This window comes from Corvus moneduloides, chromosome Z, assembly GCF_009650955.1.
Source record: "Corvus moneduloides isolate bCorMon1 chromosome Z, bCorMon1.pri, whole genome shotgun sequence".
NCBI lineage: Eukaryota > Metazoa > Chordata > Aves > Passeriformes > Corvidae > Corvus > Corvus moneduloides.
In genome coordinates, this window is record NC_045511.1 from 8,461,402 (window position 1) to 8,479,045 (window position 17,644).

The 17,644-nt window shown below is 36.5% G+C and overlaps 1 long non-coding RNA gene across 2 annotated transcripts in view; it reads left to right on the forward strand.

Annotated features, from left to right (window-relative positions):
• LOC116438413 overlaps nt 1-17,644 on the forward strand; it is a 57,821-nt gene that overhangs the window by 13,542 nt on the left and 26,635 nt on the right. The gene's annotated exons all lie outside the window — the stretch shown is intronic.

Consider the following 17,644-nt stretch of genomic DNA (forward strand, 5'->3'; position numbering starts at 1 on the left):
TCAGATTACAAATCATTCACTTAATTTCTAATTAAAAATACAATTAAAATTTTTTTTGGTCTAAAATTGACTTCCAGTTAGATATTGAAAGGGGAAAAATTTGTTCCCTTTATAGGAAACCCAGTTAAAAGACAGAAACTAAATGTAATGGTATTCTTTGCCAACTGACGACACAACAGTTCAAGGTTACCAAACTATTTGGTAGACTTATGAAAAAAAGGTGGTGTAACTTTCTAGCCACCGTTGTAGAAAACAAGGATAAATTCTACTGTTTTCAAGAGACATATACCTCCTGCTTAGACATGCCATATTGAAAAAAATCAGATACTTTGAATACTTGATTATATCTAAAAAGATTTCTATGATGCAATTTTTAAATGACAGTTATTAATTGAAGAATAATACATGATTTTGTTTCTGTTGATCTTTTTTTGAGATAGGGAGTAAAACACTGTGAAGTCAAGTAACACAAGAGAGTATCTATGGTAACTTTAACAGTATGATCATAGTATGATTTTTTAAAATAGATACACAATTTGAATTCAAAGTACTTTTATTATTGGAATACAACACATAATCAGGCTTACAAATCTAATAGGTATTTTTAATGAGTCAAATACATATTTATATGTACCGATTTTATTTCTAGATAATATTTAATATTTGTGTACTATTTGCTTATAAGAATAAACTAATGAAGTAGTTTTCTAAAACTAATTTTCAGATGCAACTTAGCAGCTTCTTTTTCCAGCAACTTGCCCAAAATCACACAGATTTTCTCCCATGTCTCTCTGCAGCATGACTTAGTGAGTTATATTGTGATACAGGACATTCAGAAAAGCAGAAAAGCCAACACAATAGCAAGAAGGCAAGATGTTATTTATATTTTTTATCACCAGCTTTATTGGGTCATTTGTGCTCTATTTCCTCTTACAGAGGTCAGTATTAAAGCAGATGCTATAATAATTAATAGATTGTGTTTTCCCACCTATGAAAGGCCATGGAAATTTTCATACCAGCTTAACTTCTATCTAGAACAGAAATACTTGAGGGAAAACCAAATACTATATTTTTCTGTAGGAGGTAAAAATATTGGGAGATGTATATTCGTAAAATAATAACGTTTAGTAAGTGGTGGAAAGGCTTTAAACACTTTATAACAAAGCAAATTCCTTGTAAACATAGTTTTCAGGAAATTTCGTATGCAAGCTATCCACGCCTTTTCCTGACAATGCATTGTATGATATCTCTGAAACCACCGCTCTTTATCCCAGCTCTAACACTTACAAGGATTATAGCTATCTTAGACAAATGGAGGGTCAAGGTTTAGTCTTTTTTGTTTAAATAAAAATTGCTGAGGAGTATTACATGTAAGACGGTTGGATTTAAAACTGTGTGTAGAAGTCAGCTCAAAGTGTAGGAGTTGGCTCAGAGTGTGCCTTGAAGTGTGGTGGAATTTGCTTTCTCATACAGACCACTGAGCACTCATATTTGCATCTCATGCTCCTTATGTACTGGACTGTGCAAGTTTTTCGAACTTCTTGGAATATAAAAGTGTTTTTCCTGAATTAAGTTCATAGAATATCTCCCATAAGAGATAAAATCAGTCCAATGAAATTTCCCTGGCTTTGTTTTTTATTGAGACAGATAAATTTTTTTTTCTTATTTCCCCAGTACAACAAAAGATGTTTAGCTTTTTAAAGCCCTTGTTGTACTAAACAGTTTAGGTAGTTCTTTATCTTTTAAGAAAAAATATGTCTAAAATGTGCATAATTTGATTGTTATAAAAGCTCATTTAGATTAATTTTTATCTGGCATCATAAAATTATCTGACAACAGGTTTCTCATATGCAACCAAGTGAAATAAAAATATATTCTTTTGAAGGCTGAAAAGGGATATAAAATCTGAAAGGCAGACACAAATAAATTAGATTCATCCTTGGATGAAATCTAGTGCCAATGCATTTCATATTAGATATGAATATTTATATATTAGATACAGAATTTTTAATCTTCATTTCTCTCACATTTCTAAGCAGTCCAGACCCTCAAATTCAGTAGTGGAGAGGATTCCTTAATAAATCATGCAATAACATTTTTTTGCTAAGATACATCTTCTGCATTTAAATGTATCTGTCTAATCTAAGCCATTTCTCAAGGCTCATTGTACAGTCAGTAAAATGAAGTTCCCCCATAGCCATACCCTATCTACTTTTCTTAGATCAGCTACAGTAGCTCTCTTGTACCTTCTTTTTTTCCACCAACCCTAGAGGGAACCTAACTGCCAAATTAAGCTAAGAGTATAACGTTTAAACGGTCAGAAGTAGGGGCAGTGAAATTTACCTTCTGTTACCTTTCTATGTTTATGAATTATGTGGAAGTATTACCATTGTTATTATTAAGAAGATATCATTTAGTATCAGCTAGATCATAATTTGATATGGATGGGCATTTTTATTTATTGCTTGTTTCCTGCATCTCTAGTTCATAGATTTTGAGCCCCTTTTTTTTCCCATCAAATCCTTTTTTCAGTATAAAAATTTGACCAATGTCTTATTGGAAATTTTTCAATGGTTCGGGTGTGTTTCGTTTTGTTTTAGTTAATTAACTTGGAAGTGAAAGTAGCTAAACAATACCAGACCTTGAATAAACCAACATGATTTTAACTCAGTGTGAGAAAAACTCCCATCCAAAATAAACAATGTGGTAATTTCTTGAAATGATACAGCATATTCTGTTAATCATTAAAAAAGCTCTGTATGAATAACTCCACATTTGAACATTCAGGTTAAAAATGTTTTGCACCTAGGTGCTTCATCTGTCAGGGATACAAAAAGACATTTCATTGCTTTTCCTTCAGTAGGAGAGCTGCAATGATTTATTAAATAAAAACAGAGGTCTTACTTGCTATGTTTCTAGCGGGGCAAATATATGGAAGATGAAATGAGATAAAAAGTGTATCCACTGAGGTTTTGCCTGGAACTATAATTTTATCTGTGGGTGATTAGAGTCTGGTCTGCCCTGGAAGGATGTGCTGTAGGAGAGCTTGAGAGGTTTTCAAGCAGCTGAACAGGAAATCTGAACTGAAATTAAAGGAATTTCCTCATTTAAGATGAAGAATTTGCAATGTTGGCTTTTCTGTTTCAAATGCTTGCATAGATGTGAAGAATATTTTCTGACATTGATATGGTAAAATACTACATTCCTTAATCCCCAGGTTTCTCTGTTCTCAAACTGGGTCAGTGTTCTATGTTATATTAGGGACATGGTTTAAGTGGTGCACTTGACAGCACTAGGTTAATGGTTACACTCAATGATCTCAGAAAGTGTTTTTCAACTCAAATGATTCTGTGATTCTATGATTCTATGTATATTTGCCAAAAATGGGCTTGAATGTATCCGATTTTTGACTTCTGGAATGTGCTGAAAGCTATGTTTTAGGCTTCCCCTATTGTTAGAAAGAAAGAGAGTTTTTTTTAGGAACCGATTCTACCCACCTTACAGCAGTGGTTATGGGAACCTGTGTTGTCAAGTAGTTCTCTCTTGCTAGTGAATGCAGAAGGAGGTAAAATAGTGAATTTTAGAAGTCATCTGACATATAGATGGCTGCACATGGTAAGATTACTTGCACCCCAAAGTTCTAGGTGCTACTATAACTTGACAGTGAGAATCTTCCTCCTGCCTTCAGAAAACAAGTCTGTTTCACATGTAAACATTGTCCCCAGACGAATCCAGCCACTTCAGAGGAATTGTACTCAGAGCTGCTGGACTCCTACCAGAGACAGCCATGTCCTTTCTCTTCCCTGGAAACTGTCAATAACTTTGCTACAATATTATTTTTATATTGATAAATCCTTTCTTACTCTCTCTGTCAATAGTTCCATAGAGAATTTAATAGTAAAAATTTCCTGTTCATGTGTGCATTACATCACTCTGGCGGGAGCACAGTGATTCATTGCCAGCTCATGTATCTTTAGAGTATCTGAAAAACCTCTAGTTACTTTTGTGAATGTTCAGAAAAAATGCACTTTTCAGAGATGAAATACCCATCTGTGAGGGTTCTCACCCAATAAGGCAGAAAACTATTGTCCCTGAAGGCCAGTTTCAGAGAAACATCTGTCTCCATCTTAATATAAGTAGGCATTCACAACTGACATCACAGAGGCTGTTTCTTTCAGCAAATCATTATTTGCTCCTACTATGAAAACCTAGTGTGGTCTGTGCCTCATCTTCAGAAGCTGTGTCAGTTTCTGTTGTGATCCTGCTGCGAATTCGTGCTTTAAGTTTTATTGCCATAGTTTGCTTTGGCTGCTACAACTTTAGGTGGATTTCTTTAAAGATTAACTGGATCTGTTACAGCTTGGCTGATGATTTCCTAACAATTTCTTTTGGTGCTTCATAGAAAATTCTAGTGGTTTTAAGGACCACTGCAATGCAAAATTATAGCGATTTTTTTATTGTTGTTTTGACTCCCTTTTTTTCGTGCATTTTTTTATTTGTGACTGAAAAAAACCCCAAACCCATACAACCCCCCAAAACCACCAAGAGTTAGTCCTGATATTTTTGCCAATTGCTACAACTTCAGGCATTAAATAATGGAACCACTAGCCTTCAGTCTTTCTCTTAAGTCAAATCATTAGAAATATGGGTAGGCTAATAAGAAAATATTTGTTTCAGTCCTAAACAGACTTTTATTCTAGAGAATTGTAATAATAATTCAATATTATCTTTCTACATAGTTGAAAATACTGACATTCTTAAAAAACAATAATTTGAAATAGCATATGAACTTTAAAAGCAACAAGACCATTTTAGATGACTGCTGACTGCAGCATGGGACTCCTCTTTGCTGAGTCAAGTAATGACCTCTAGTTTCCTTTTACAAGAAAGTTCATAAGAGATGAACCTAATTTTGCAATGTTACTGTGGAAAAGACCCTTTGGCCTTCAAGCTTGCAACAACAATATACTTCCTTGTCTTTTCTGTTGTGTAATTAACAAATATTTGTTCTCACAGCATTTAGACTTGGGAGAATTACTTCTTGCTTATGGAAGTAGTTTTTTGAGACCAGTTGAATTTATTCACTTAAATTAATATTATCTTAGTAATCAAATACTACATGACTGAACTCCAAACAGCAAATGTTTTTCTTAGTTTGGATCTATATAGGACATAAATCAATGATTACTTTATGACTATTGAAGCAACCTAACATTTTAAAATTTCCATATTTTAAGCCAGATTTTGTCAGATCTACACGTTGATTTTTGTGTTTCCTATGATGGATTTTATGTATTGTTATTTTCATTCAAAAGAAACCAAACAATTTACAATGTGACTTGGTTCCTATTAATTTCAACCCAAAGATATATATATATATATATAATTAACAAGGTTATATCCATACTTACAGCCAAAATTATAGGTGATGGGATACATCTTAAACCTTTTCTTTAGGTGGCTTTAAAGACTATGAAATTCTCTTGTGATCGGAGAAAATTAAATTTATGTGGTGGTTAGGTATTAGCACAAAATTAATTTCTTTGTCTATAAATTCCATCTTGGAGCTTATGAAGGATGACAGAGCAAAGCTCTACCCAAGTACTCTAATAAATCTCTTTTTAGGGTGTCACGCTTTTATAGATGGCTTAGATTAATCTTCTGTTTCATGGTTTGAGTATATATGACTTTTCCTAGCTCCATGACAATTTCTGTGATCTGTTAGTACAAAGCACCACTTCTGTTCTGAGTACTTTGTCCTACATCTTCACTAGGGCATGCATATAGAATAGCCTTCCATTTGTTTGATTCTGGCTGTTCTCTGTCCCACTAACAAACAGCTGGATGTAAGGCCCCAAAACCCTCGCTTGATGAGACTCTTAAAAGGGCTTATGTTTTTTCACGTACTCTGAGTGAGATGCATGGGAGAAATACCAGCAAGATATCCTAAAGAGGTCAAAACAACAACAACAAAAATTACTGGCAATTTTAGAAAATCAAAGAACTTTGGCAAATGGTTAGAGCAACATTCAGTCAACATAAGACACTTCTCAGAACATTAACTTATCCCATTCAGCTTAGCAAACTCTAAGACTGTCTGATTTTAAATTATGCAAAATCCTGAGACGAGGGAATTAGAAGGAGAAAGAGAGAAAGACAGAAGAGACATAGAAAAGAACAAACATAACTACCACTCCTGGTTCCAGTAGTGTTCAGCTGATGGAAATTCCAAGAGGAAGTAAGGTCAAGACACATGCTTGCCTCATGTCTCAGGTTAAATACCCTTTGGCTTTTTGGGTCCTTTGCCCGGGTGGGATTTCTGGTCTGGTGACCACTTAGGAGCTGGATGAAAGGCTTCAGAGGTGGGGTATGGAGCATCGCCTCCAGTGTGCCAGTGGTTGGCGGGGCTGGGATGCACTCCTGGCCTGGGGCAGAGTGTATGGGGCGGTTCATCGCCTAACCAGAGCAAGGCCTGACCAGCCCCTGCCCTCACACCTGAAATGTTTTGAGCCAACAATCCTTCCAGTTTCTCACATTGGAACACTTGGATTCATGATGTTGGCAAAAAGATATTTCTGCTTATTTTGAGCTGAAGTCTGACGCATCAAAATCATAAGTTGCATTCCTCCAAGTATTTTTCTCATCCCAGCTGGGAACTATAGATATTTTTCAATGTGGGCAGGAATATCTGGATGGAAAGTAATTTTTTGGAACACGTGTAATTTTGTGTTCTAAGTAAAATAGTGTCTTTTGAAGTTATTAGTTATTAGTTATTGAAGGCAACAATGAAGAGTCAGAAGTCAAAAGGGAGCCCATCTACAATAATATCTGTGAGAGTGGAGTACACCGGTGCTTGTGTGAGGAAGATTGTTGAGTGATCTCTGAGACCAGTATTCATCTGCTGGAAGTACTGAGGAAAACTAGAATAAGAAGTATCTCTAGTAGAAGAGTCAAAAGGAGTGAAATTGAGGGAAGAGGCATGAAAAGGACTTCCAGGAGCCAGGAACCTTAAAACAGATAACAGATGTCTAGAATGTATGATCTAACAACACGTTCTTCTCTCTCTCCATTTTGTGTTAGCTACTTCTTTTCTTTTTTCATCTTCATCTTAGATTTGTAGTACTGTTTTTTTTGGTTTTTTTTTAATTGGGAGTGTGCTTTTAGCCTTGGAAAATCTTGGAAGCTGAACTTGTTCAGTCATTGTTTGCATTATGCTTCCTGGAGCCCCCTAGTCACCTCTGCTATAATGTCAAGGTCACAGAATAGCAAGTTAAAAGGACCAAGTGGAACCAGAAATGCTCTTGGATGACAAAAACCAGAATTTCTCTGTGAGGAAAGCACCATCAGCCACAGTTGTCCTGAATTAAGAACTATCCAAATAGCAGAGGTTATTTTTTAACTGTGATGATCACTGTCAACAATTTGACCCCAAATGAGCTCGTAATGAAGTGAGATTAATTTGAGTTGCCAGATCCTGAGTGATAAATCACAATTTTAATACCCATAGACATGTTGCTTTCATGCCCCTCTAGGTAAAGAGAGTGCTTAGGGACAGTCTTCAATTGACACATCTCCTCTCCCTCAGTTTTTCCCGCTCTGGTGGTCCCATCACTTTTGTAGCCCTTGCTTTTCTGATTGCTTCACTCAGCTTTGGTCTTAAGATTAGAGTCGATAGCTATGGCCAAAAATACAGCATATGAACATATACAGGACCTTGAGAGCTATCGAGACCAATCACCTTCTTTCCAGAGACTTGATGTGCAGACGCTCCCAAAATGTGGTTTCTCATCCCATCAGCCTAGAATCTGAAAGAACCAAGAAATACCAGAGCCAGTCATGTGGAGAACCCTTTGTCAGACACAAAGGGATCAGGAGGAACTTGTGGACATAGAGGAATACTGGGCCTTCCACTGTAACAGACTGCCCCAGTTCCACCAAGACCCTGCTTCCTGCAGGTACAATACTTAAACAAGGCTATATTACTTCTGATGCAGGTGCACTGAGAAGGTAGAGAGTGAGGAAAAAGGTAATGGAAGAGGAATTTTTATTTGGGGTTGTCTTCAATCCTGAACTTCCAGCTTCACTTCTTGCTGTAGGCACTGTCAGTAAGAAGCAGTCTGAGTACCAGGAGAGAAGGCAACTCCTCCAAGAGACAGGACTGATTGATTTTGCTATCTGTTCAATTCTGACCAAATTTGTACTGGTATGTCATCTGGTAAGGGATAGAACCGATACAACAATTCCCTGAGGTTTCCCCTGAACCAATATTCACTATGACCCAACTGAGAGAAATGTACTACAAATCTCTCATTTGCATTTAAAAATTTGTTGCTGGAAGAAGAACAGAGAAAGTAAGCTCACTGGAGTTCTCTATATCCAATAACCTTGTAATGCAGAATTCTGATTCCTCTTTGTTTTTCTGAGAGTAATATACTTGCTAGGTTTCTTTGTGTTGCTGCTTTAACACTCAATTTTATTTCTAGCAGGACACTGACAGAAATAACACAGCATCAGCTGGAATGATGGAAGCTGTAATTAAATGTGGTTTTGAAATTAACTGTAAGGGCAGGCAGCATCATCTTAGTGAAGAATACAAGTATTAAATGAAGAAATACGCGAAGTACCATTTATATTTGCCTCCCTAGGTTGTGGAGTAACTTGAAACAAAGAAGAAATCCCAGTTTTCCCAACCCCCCATAAAATTGTAAAACTTTTCACTCCTTGATACATAGCTCTAGATATTGCTGATAAAAACCAGAGGGCAATTTTAATGAGAAGAAATCATAAATCTAGGATTTAACTCCTAAGAAAACAGATCAGAAGCTAAAGGACAGCCAGGCTGTTTCTAGTTTAGCTAGATTTAATAGAAAATAAAAATACAAAACACTCTGTCCTTTGCCAGATATCTTTGTCAAGAAAATACCATTCTGAATAAAGGACAGTGTTTTGAATAAAGAAGAGAGTGTTTTGAGTCCCATGAGAAGAAATTGTGCAGTTACCAAACCTGAGGACAGCCATTGTGCCAACAGTGATGGGGCCCAGGTCCATTCCTTCAGATTTAGTCTGTTGCAAAATTTTTGCTTTATTTCTGGCTGTGGGTGTTAGAAAGGCTGTGCCCTCTCTTTGTCTCTCCCTCAGCTTAGAGATGAATAGTGGTTCCATCCTTCAGCTTGAAGGAACCTGTTACAGTTCAGGAACTCTGTTAGGAGTTTCTAATTGATATTATGACAGAGATATTACAAAGTGCTTCAATATCTAAATCTACTATGAACTGACAAGGCTGTTATTTGTTCCTACAAATATCAATCATAAAGCCTTATAATCAGAAAAAGATGAGAATGTTATGTGATGTAACTCTGCAGAAGTTCCTCCACTGACAGATGGAGACTTAAGGAATAACACATTGGGGTGTGTGTGGGGTGTGTGGGGAGTCAGGAGGGAGGCGCAGAGAGAGAGAAGGGGAGACAGAAGAGAGACAGAATTTTGGGGAGATGCCATATGCGTGGTGCCATCTCGACCACCACAAATCACTCATCTGGGTTTTTTATGCTTTTTTTGCCCCCAAATTGCCTTTTAGCAAGGTAGGGAAAGAAAGCGTGGGTTACCACAAGGGTTTTTTAAAATGTAAATTGATAGGAAATTAAATTTGTTTCAGAAGCTTAAACAAAGTATGCTATATAGCTGCCTAATGCCCTTGTTTAATAAATTCTAAGTGCAAACTGCTGTCAATGTGGACTGTATGAAAAAGGGCATGTTCCAGTGAGGAGGCACTCACTGAGGGCTGTGGAGTCCTTGCTCTGTGAAGGCACACGAGCAAGTCTGCTGGAAGAAACAGTAATACCTTCTTTCTGGGCCCAGGGAAGCTTCAGAGCCCAGACACCCTGTAAACCAGAAAAAAAATCAACCAAACAAATGAGATCAACCGACCAAAAAAAGCCCAGGATCTGGACTGTGCAGCAGGGGTGCTTTAATCTGTTTGAAGGACAACAGCTTTCAACCTGAGCAGGAACATTGCTGCTAATAAAAGTAATAACAGCTCATGTGGGCTGGATTGCAAGACTTAGTAGTGAATGTCAGTCAGTTGTTCTTTGGTTTTCTCTTTTAGATAAAAGTATAATTTATTTTTAGCTGTTTTAAAACATAGGTATAATACTTGAGATAAAATAATACATAATGGGATTTAAAATATAGATGCCAATGAAGCAAAGAGGGAACAAAAATCCACTAAATTGAGGAAGACTCTATTATGATTAGAATATCAACAGTGTTTTTAGCAAGTCAAATTTTTTGTCACTTCTAGGTGGTCTCAAGCCAGTTTCTTGGACAACTTCAATAATCAGTGACATTAGTGGGGACTATATTGATTGATGAACTCTGTTGGTTTGTTTCTTTCCAGTTCTGCTATGAAAATCTAAATACATCTCCAGGTAACCCAAGAGAGTAACAAAAATTATTTATCATTATTTCTTCTTCACTCTCTGTTGACAGTGAATTCCCAGAAAAATAACACAATACAGTAGGCCTGAAACCAATATTGCTAATATCTAGGCAATCTGTTCCACTCCTTTCCTATTATTACAACCTGTCTTTTGGATCAAGCCAGTAACTTAAGAGAGGAACCTAATGTAACTATGAATGCCTGCTGAGTTGTACTAACTCTTGTTTTGGTTGCTAGCAAGAGAGTTGGCTTTTATAAACAAAGATATTTTTCATTACTTCATTGTCTTCATTTTCGCATACAGCTTCATTTTCCTTAGCCTCAGTTATAAAATCTAGGAGTTTCTGTGCTCACTTGCCAGATGATGTTCACTTCCAGTATGAACAACAAATATGTTAGGAAAACCAATTTGGAAATTTACACCAACATTAATTTTCTGCATTATTGCTCATACTAACGTATTACCTAGTTACATTTACTCGTGTATTACCTAGGGGCAGGCTTAGGCACAGGTGAGTGATGCTGAACACTGAGTAATGTGTGTAGCATTCTCTGAGACTCCTTACAAAGCCCACCTCTTTCTGAAATTCTAATGCAATAATTTCTGTTCTTACCCATCCTGGAGACATTCTGAAATTGTGCTGTCCCTTATCCCTATCTTATTACCCAGAGTCTTCCTCAAGCTTTCCCAGCTCTTTTTTTTACCCTGACTTCCACTGAACTATTCCAACCTGCTAAAACTCTCATTGACATTTCCCAGACTCCTGCCCACCTCCAGAAGTTCCTGGACACCTCCCAGCTACTTGTACTGCTGAGCAGGAGAGCAGATCTGTTCAGGTATCAAACAGCAATATACTGGAATGTATAAACTTGGATTGAATAACAGTTTGCAGATTGCAGGAAGTGCTCAACTTTTTACAAGTGCTTCCTGGCTTTTATTAATTGGAAAGCATATGACAAGGTAATTCTACTGGGAGTTACAATAGCTATTTCCATACCACAAAATTAGAAAATGGAATTTTTTTTACTGTTCAATGGAACATATATATATTTCTCTGTGTCGGAAGAGACTCCTTACTTAAAGGTTCATAGTCAGAATCACTCTGAGGAACAGAAGTTAATATCCAGTTATTTTTCAAACTGTCTTGCTCTGTGATAAGGCCAATTATTTTCACTGTGCTGAGACATCACAATGCTAAGCAAGAGCAACATATAAAGTATTTGTCTGGTGTATTATGCATTTGTTTTTACACAATGGCCTGTCCACACTTCCATGTTCTTAGTACCTGTTTTAAACCTGTATTAAAATAACTGGAAATTTGTGGGATTTTTAGAATGTTTTCTCAGAGTAGCCGCGTGAAAATTTGTCTCATTCAGATATGAGTTAAAGTGTAACATAAAGATAAAGCAAAACCCAGTTATTAATTTTAATTTGAATTCCTCTGCAAATTATATCAGAAAAGAGAGTTCAGAAGTATGCTTACTCTTAACTGCTTTCTTCCACACTTTACGTCAGAGAAGCTGCAGTTACAATAGTTTGTCCTTCCTTTTTACCTGTTGCAAGAAAATTCCTGAGATGTAGACATAAAACCCAAATCAAACAAAAAGGTGTAATGGCACTTCAATAGCACTGTTAGTATCCTGGAATGGCAGTGAGGGCACTGAGGTGCCCTAAAACTGCAGATGAGTGTGTTTCAGAATGTGTGTCAGTTTTTTACTCAGTATTCTGCCCTTATTTTTAAAACCCCACAGTACAACAAGTGCAGCCACATCCTGTGCCTTGAAACAGGAAAGTACTTGGATATGAATTTGAGTTTCATTTCTGGGGTTTGCCAAGAAAATACAGGCATGAAACTACATAAAGGAATAGTATGGTGGATTCTTCTTTTGCCTTTAAATGTCTTAATATTGATAAGGATTTCCTCAGTGGCTGTGAACTGACAGCTTTGGCTTTTGTAGAAAATATGACTTAGATATTTCCCTCTCAAACCTGTTGTTATACCCCAAGCTGCTGATACAAGCCATGGGCAGCAGCAGACCTTTCTGTGCAAAAGTGCAGGAATCAAATTGTTGTAGGATATTCAGGTACAGTTTTAACCACTGGTAAGATTTGGTTTGATCTTAATTTGTGCTTTGTTCACAGAAAGAGTTTATTCAGGAATTCTGTTAATCATTCCATGAAAATGTCAGTGCAGGAGATGACAGATAGGACACAAATCCTTACTGGTCCTTCAACTTTACTTGATTCACTAGTTACTTGCAGCTTTGAATATGGACTAGAATAAAAAGTACCTGGAATAGGAGTGCTTTGGGCAACTGTATTACATCTAGGCTTCATACAGGTGCACACGGTATGTCTAAAAGACTTAATATAGTGGCACTATTATTACTGACTCTGCAGTAGTCCTTATTCAAACTGACATCAGCTTCAACAGGGATTTTAAACAAAAATTACTCTTGCTAATCCAGTGCCCATTCTATACCACTGCCATTACTTTATTGATTTTTGTATTTCTTTTTTTTCTTTTTTAGTTCTTTTTTTAAAAATCAGCTTATCTCTTTTATTCTACACAAGAATCCTAGAAAAGAAAAATTTGTAAGAAAAATTACTTTAAAGCAATTATTTTTGAAATGTTAGAAGGGGCCTTGATTTTTTATGTCATTCATAGTTGTGTTTGTTTTTATACAGATCCCCAGGAACTATTACAATATTTATTCCCAGCCTTTCAGTAAGCCAGAAAAATGAATGTGGGAACCATCAAGCTAAATCAGACCAGTGCTCCACTGAATCCATGTCACTGTCCAATCTCTAATTAAAACCAACTGGTTCAAACTGGGATACATAAAACTACAGAAGACTGTGTTTAATGTCCACATCTTCTTGACTATTTGTGTCTGATCACATCTTAAAACTCATTTTTAATGTTTGTAGTTTCTGCTTTACAGCTGACAGCTGTATTTTAAACACTCACCCTCTCTACAGCATTGTTTCCTTATTTTAGCTTTTCCATTAAAAATAAAGTGAGAATGCATGTGGCAAAGAAATCAAAATAGTATTAAGTTTATTGTGTTTTTCCTAGACTTAGAAATGATTAGTTACCACATGCTGGTGCTCTTAGAGCACTAAAATATTCTAGATCTGCTGTCAGACCAGCAAACAGTAAAACACTGCTGAGTTCTGATTAGACATGCTTGTCTAATCTGATTAGGTGACTCTTACAGTATTAGATATGTAATTGATATCGTTCAGATTTTAGTCAGTTGATATGGGATACAGAAATTCCAAGAATGTGCACAAGGTTGAGTGGGACTTGTAGAGTTCATTAGTGTCTGTCCAAATGGCAGCAAAACTGCTCTAACATCTCTGGGCGTGGTACGCCTAGTTCTGTATATCACTGCAGTACAAAATAGCTCCTCCGGAATTGTAGTTGACATTTCTGATCACCCTGAAGTGCCATGTCCACTCCTCTTACACCAGAAGGCAATTCATGCATCTCCAAGGAATTAAGCTAAAAATCAAATGAAGATTGTTTATTTCTTCAGATAAAAGGGTCCAGGTATTATCTTTACATACAAAGATACAGACACCACAGATGCTTATTTTGCCAACTACTGGTCGTCTTTTTATTTATAAAGAACAAAAATTTCTTTTTTCCTGTGATATTCTATGTAGTAACTCGCAGAAGTTGAAAGTAGAAAACAATTATTTTCATTGTATTTCTAATCTACAGATATAATGTATGTTTAATCTGGGTATTAAGATTCTGCAAAATTTTATTTTTAGTCATGCCATTATTGGTAATTATAATGGTGCTCTCACAACTGATCAAATATTAATGTCACTCTTTCATATTTATACACTGCCTGTACTTCCTAGATATCTTTATAATGTTGTGACTTTGAAAAGTTTGCCATACTCTTTCTCAATAGAAAAAGGATCAGCAATTTCATAACACTAAATAATGTAGTAGGAAACCTCCTTTCTGACCTGGCTGAAAAGATATTTTATGCAGTCTTCTGACTGTCTCAGTAGGCCTGAAAAGAGAAAGAAAAAAGAGGAGAGGGAGGGAAAGAGAATCCAAAGCCTATTCCAAACATCAAATGCTAATTGCAGCTAAAGAAAAGCACCTGAATTTCTGCCACAAAGGGAGAAGAGTGTTGCCAGGAGCTTTGCAATGACCATTTGACATTTCAGCTGTCGGCCCTGCTGCATATAATCACAGGGTGTATTTAAGTTCTACAGCAATTGCAAGTCTACTAAAAATGTAGTATTCTGCCATCCATCAAGCTGAAGGAATGACAGGTAAAAAATACATATGAATATAAATTGCATGGTGCTTTTTGTTATAAAAAGTGATTGAGCTTGCATTTGAGTAAGTTTTTTCATTCTTCTTCTTTGCAATCCTTGAAGTCACTTGGTAGCAATAACACAGTGTAATTGTTTTATGAAGCTATTATGGGTATTTAGCTTCATAATGACTACCTGTGCACTAAGAAGACAGAAATTTTTTCTCTGTTGCAGGATGAGAGCCTTTGTGCCTTTGAAAAGAGCATGCCTTTTCCCTCAGCATGTCACACAGTTTCAGGGATGGTTTTGGAAAGAGAGATTTGGAAATCCATAGCTCTGTTTCTTTCCTATTCCATTGGAAGCTATCTCTGCTAACAGCAATAACCTCTGCTTCTTCACATGATGACATTCCCAGAAGAAATGTCTTTTATGCAGCATCTTCCAGATGAAAGTCACTGAGTGGTCTGTGTGGCAAAGCCTAAAGAAATGGAACAGAATGCCAGTGACATTGGGTAGAATCCCATGTCACAAGCAAATAGCAGTTGCTTACTTGTGGAATTCTGGTTGAAAACTTATCTTTGAGTGCTAGGGTACTTAGGTAGGTCCCTGCCCAACAGAACATTGATAAATAGGTATAATACGATGTATATTCATTATTTTACTTAGACAACAATAATCTTCACATCATACAAGAATTTTATAGTTAAAAGTCTCAAGTAGATGGTGCTATACAGACAGAATGTGGGAAAATTGAATGAAAAACATAGTTTTAGGTCGCTAAATCAGGACAAACTTTTCCATTGTAGACTGAATCATAAATTTTCTTTCTGTTCAGTAAATGCTTTCCTTGAAACACATTTTCTTCAGCTCCATCTCAGCGGTGGTGAAGTGATGAGCTTGAAGGTCAGACCTTAAGAAGTTCCTTTATGTCAATACTTGCAAATATATAGAATAAAACAAAACTGTTCTGCAAGTCAAATTTGGAGCATTGCAGACACAGCTTAAAATCGTGGTTATGCTTATTCCTTCAGACTGAACATACCTTGCTTACCTAGTATAATAGCTTGATTTCTGCTTTACGGCACTTTACTGGGTCTTGGAGGCGTAGTTTACAACTAAATCTTAATTTCTAATTAATTTTGTTGGAAGCTGTGTCTAAATAATGACACAGAAGTGAATGTTCTGTGCATGACTTGTGTACCCATTTGGAAAAGCACAAAAACTATCCACCTTGCTTGCAAACCTGGTTTTGTCTTATACACATATACCTGAGTTTACATGCAAAGGTACAGCTAAAATAATGTCTCCATAACAAATTACTACTGCAAGCATTATGAGAACATCAGCCCCAAGGCATACCAAAAAGGAGACTCAGGACCACCTACTGCAGCATTTTTCTTGAGTAGTAAGAGGGTAATGAAACTCACTCACCCTTCAAGATTTGCCTAATGCCGTGAGTATAAGAAGACACATCTTGTGTTCTGATGTACACAGAATCTTGAGAGTAGTCACAGCTACCACAGATGAAGACTGAGGGTAGACTCTGGTTTTGACTGTGTTATGAGATGTGTTAGTTCAGTGTAGTGGCTAGAAAGCTTCTAAAAACAAGGCTGAAATTAAGGTTGCTTTTCTGATAATAAAAAAAAGACAGAAAGATGATATGAAATGCAGGGCAAGAGGCCACATACAATCCCACAGCTGAATATTTCTGAGGGGAAAAAGAGAAAGAAAAACAGACTGACATGAAGAGGTGCCCCTATATTAATCTTAAAGCAAAAATCTGTGGTGACTACTGATCTGAGATGCTTTATTCCCCATCTCTAGCTGTTAAGTTTACAGATCTCAGCTGGGCCCATTTGGTATTTATCCTTTCTCTAGGGAGAGAAGGGAAAAAACAGAGTACAGACTTCCCAGTCTTTGAAAGCCCAAAATAATAGCTGTTACACTTCACATTGGCTGACCTCTGTGAGTGAGGACAGGCCTCCAACTGGCTCAGATATTTTCTCAGTAGAGATGTCAGTGTGCTGCACATACTCCACGTTACTGAAGAAAGCCTTAGGCACTTCTTAGTAATCAGGAAGCAGCTTTCATTTTCATGAGAAGATTCCCTCCAAACTGCACCTGGCAAATTAAGAATTGTGAGTTCACTGTGTTTAAATTGTGTGACACTGCCAAACCTAACAAGTAGCATTATTTCATGAACTGAACATATCCTTTATTGTTGTAGTTCATCAAGAGATGATGCCTTAAGACGGCTCTTCAGATAACTCTATAAACACTACAAAATGATTACTTCAAAATATGAAAGTACAAGAGAGACTTTTCCTCATGGCCTGTGCTAGAGATTTTATGACCAAGATTTTAGCTGCAACTGGTCTAGCCATTTCCTTTCAACTTCAAAAATATGACAATGAATATGGCTTAAAAACTAAGATTGATTTTTGTTATGATAGTATGTCTACCTAAAAACACTCTTCTCTGTAATAGTGCATCAGTCACTATTTTAGGGGCTGGGATAAAGTTTAATAAGGCTGTATCATAGAAAGAAGAAGGGAAAAAGCATGACAAAAATTAAATCAGCTTCAAAATAAAATTACTTCATACTCCAAAATGTGTTACTTTTTAGGCTATATAAAGACCTCAAGGAAAAATGAGAGTGAATATTGAGGAAAAAAATATTATTTGCAATTCCTCTTTGAATGATATTGAAGACTTAATATTTAGCTAGCAACAAGAAAACAATGTTCTATGGCCATGTAAAGCACCTAAATTTGTAGATGGATATCAAAGTGTGGAAAATGGTGGCAAACACATTCCCAGGATTGGCATAGTGGTAGGCTATATTTTAGATCCCAGTCCATGAAAAGTGAAGACAGGCTTGTGAGATCTATTTACATTTGCCTGGGATGGTATGGGTG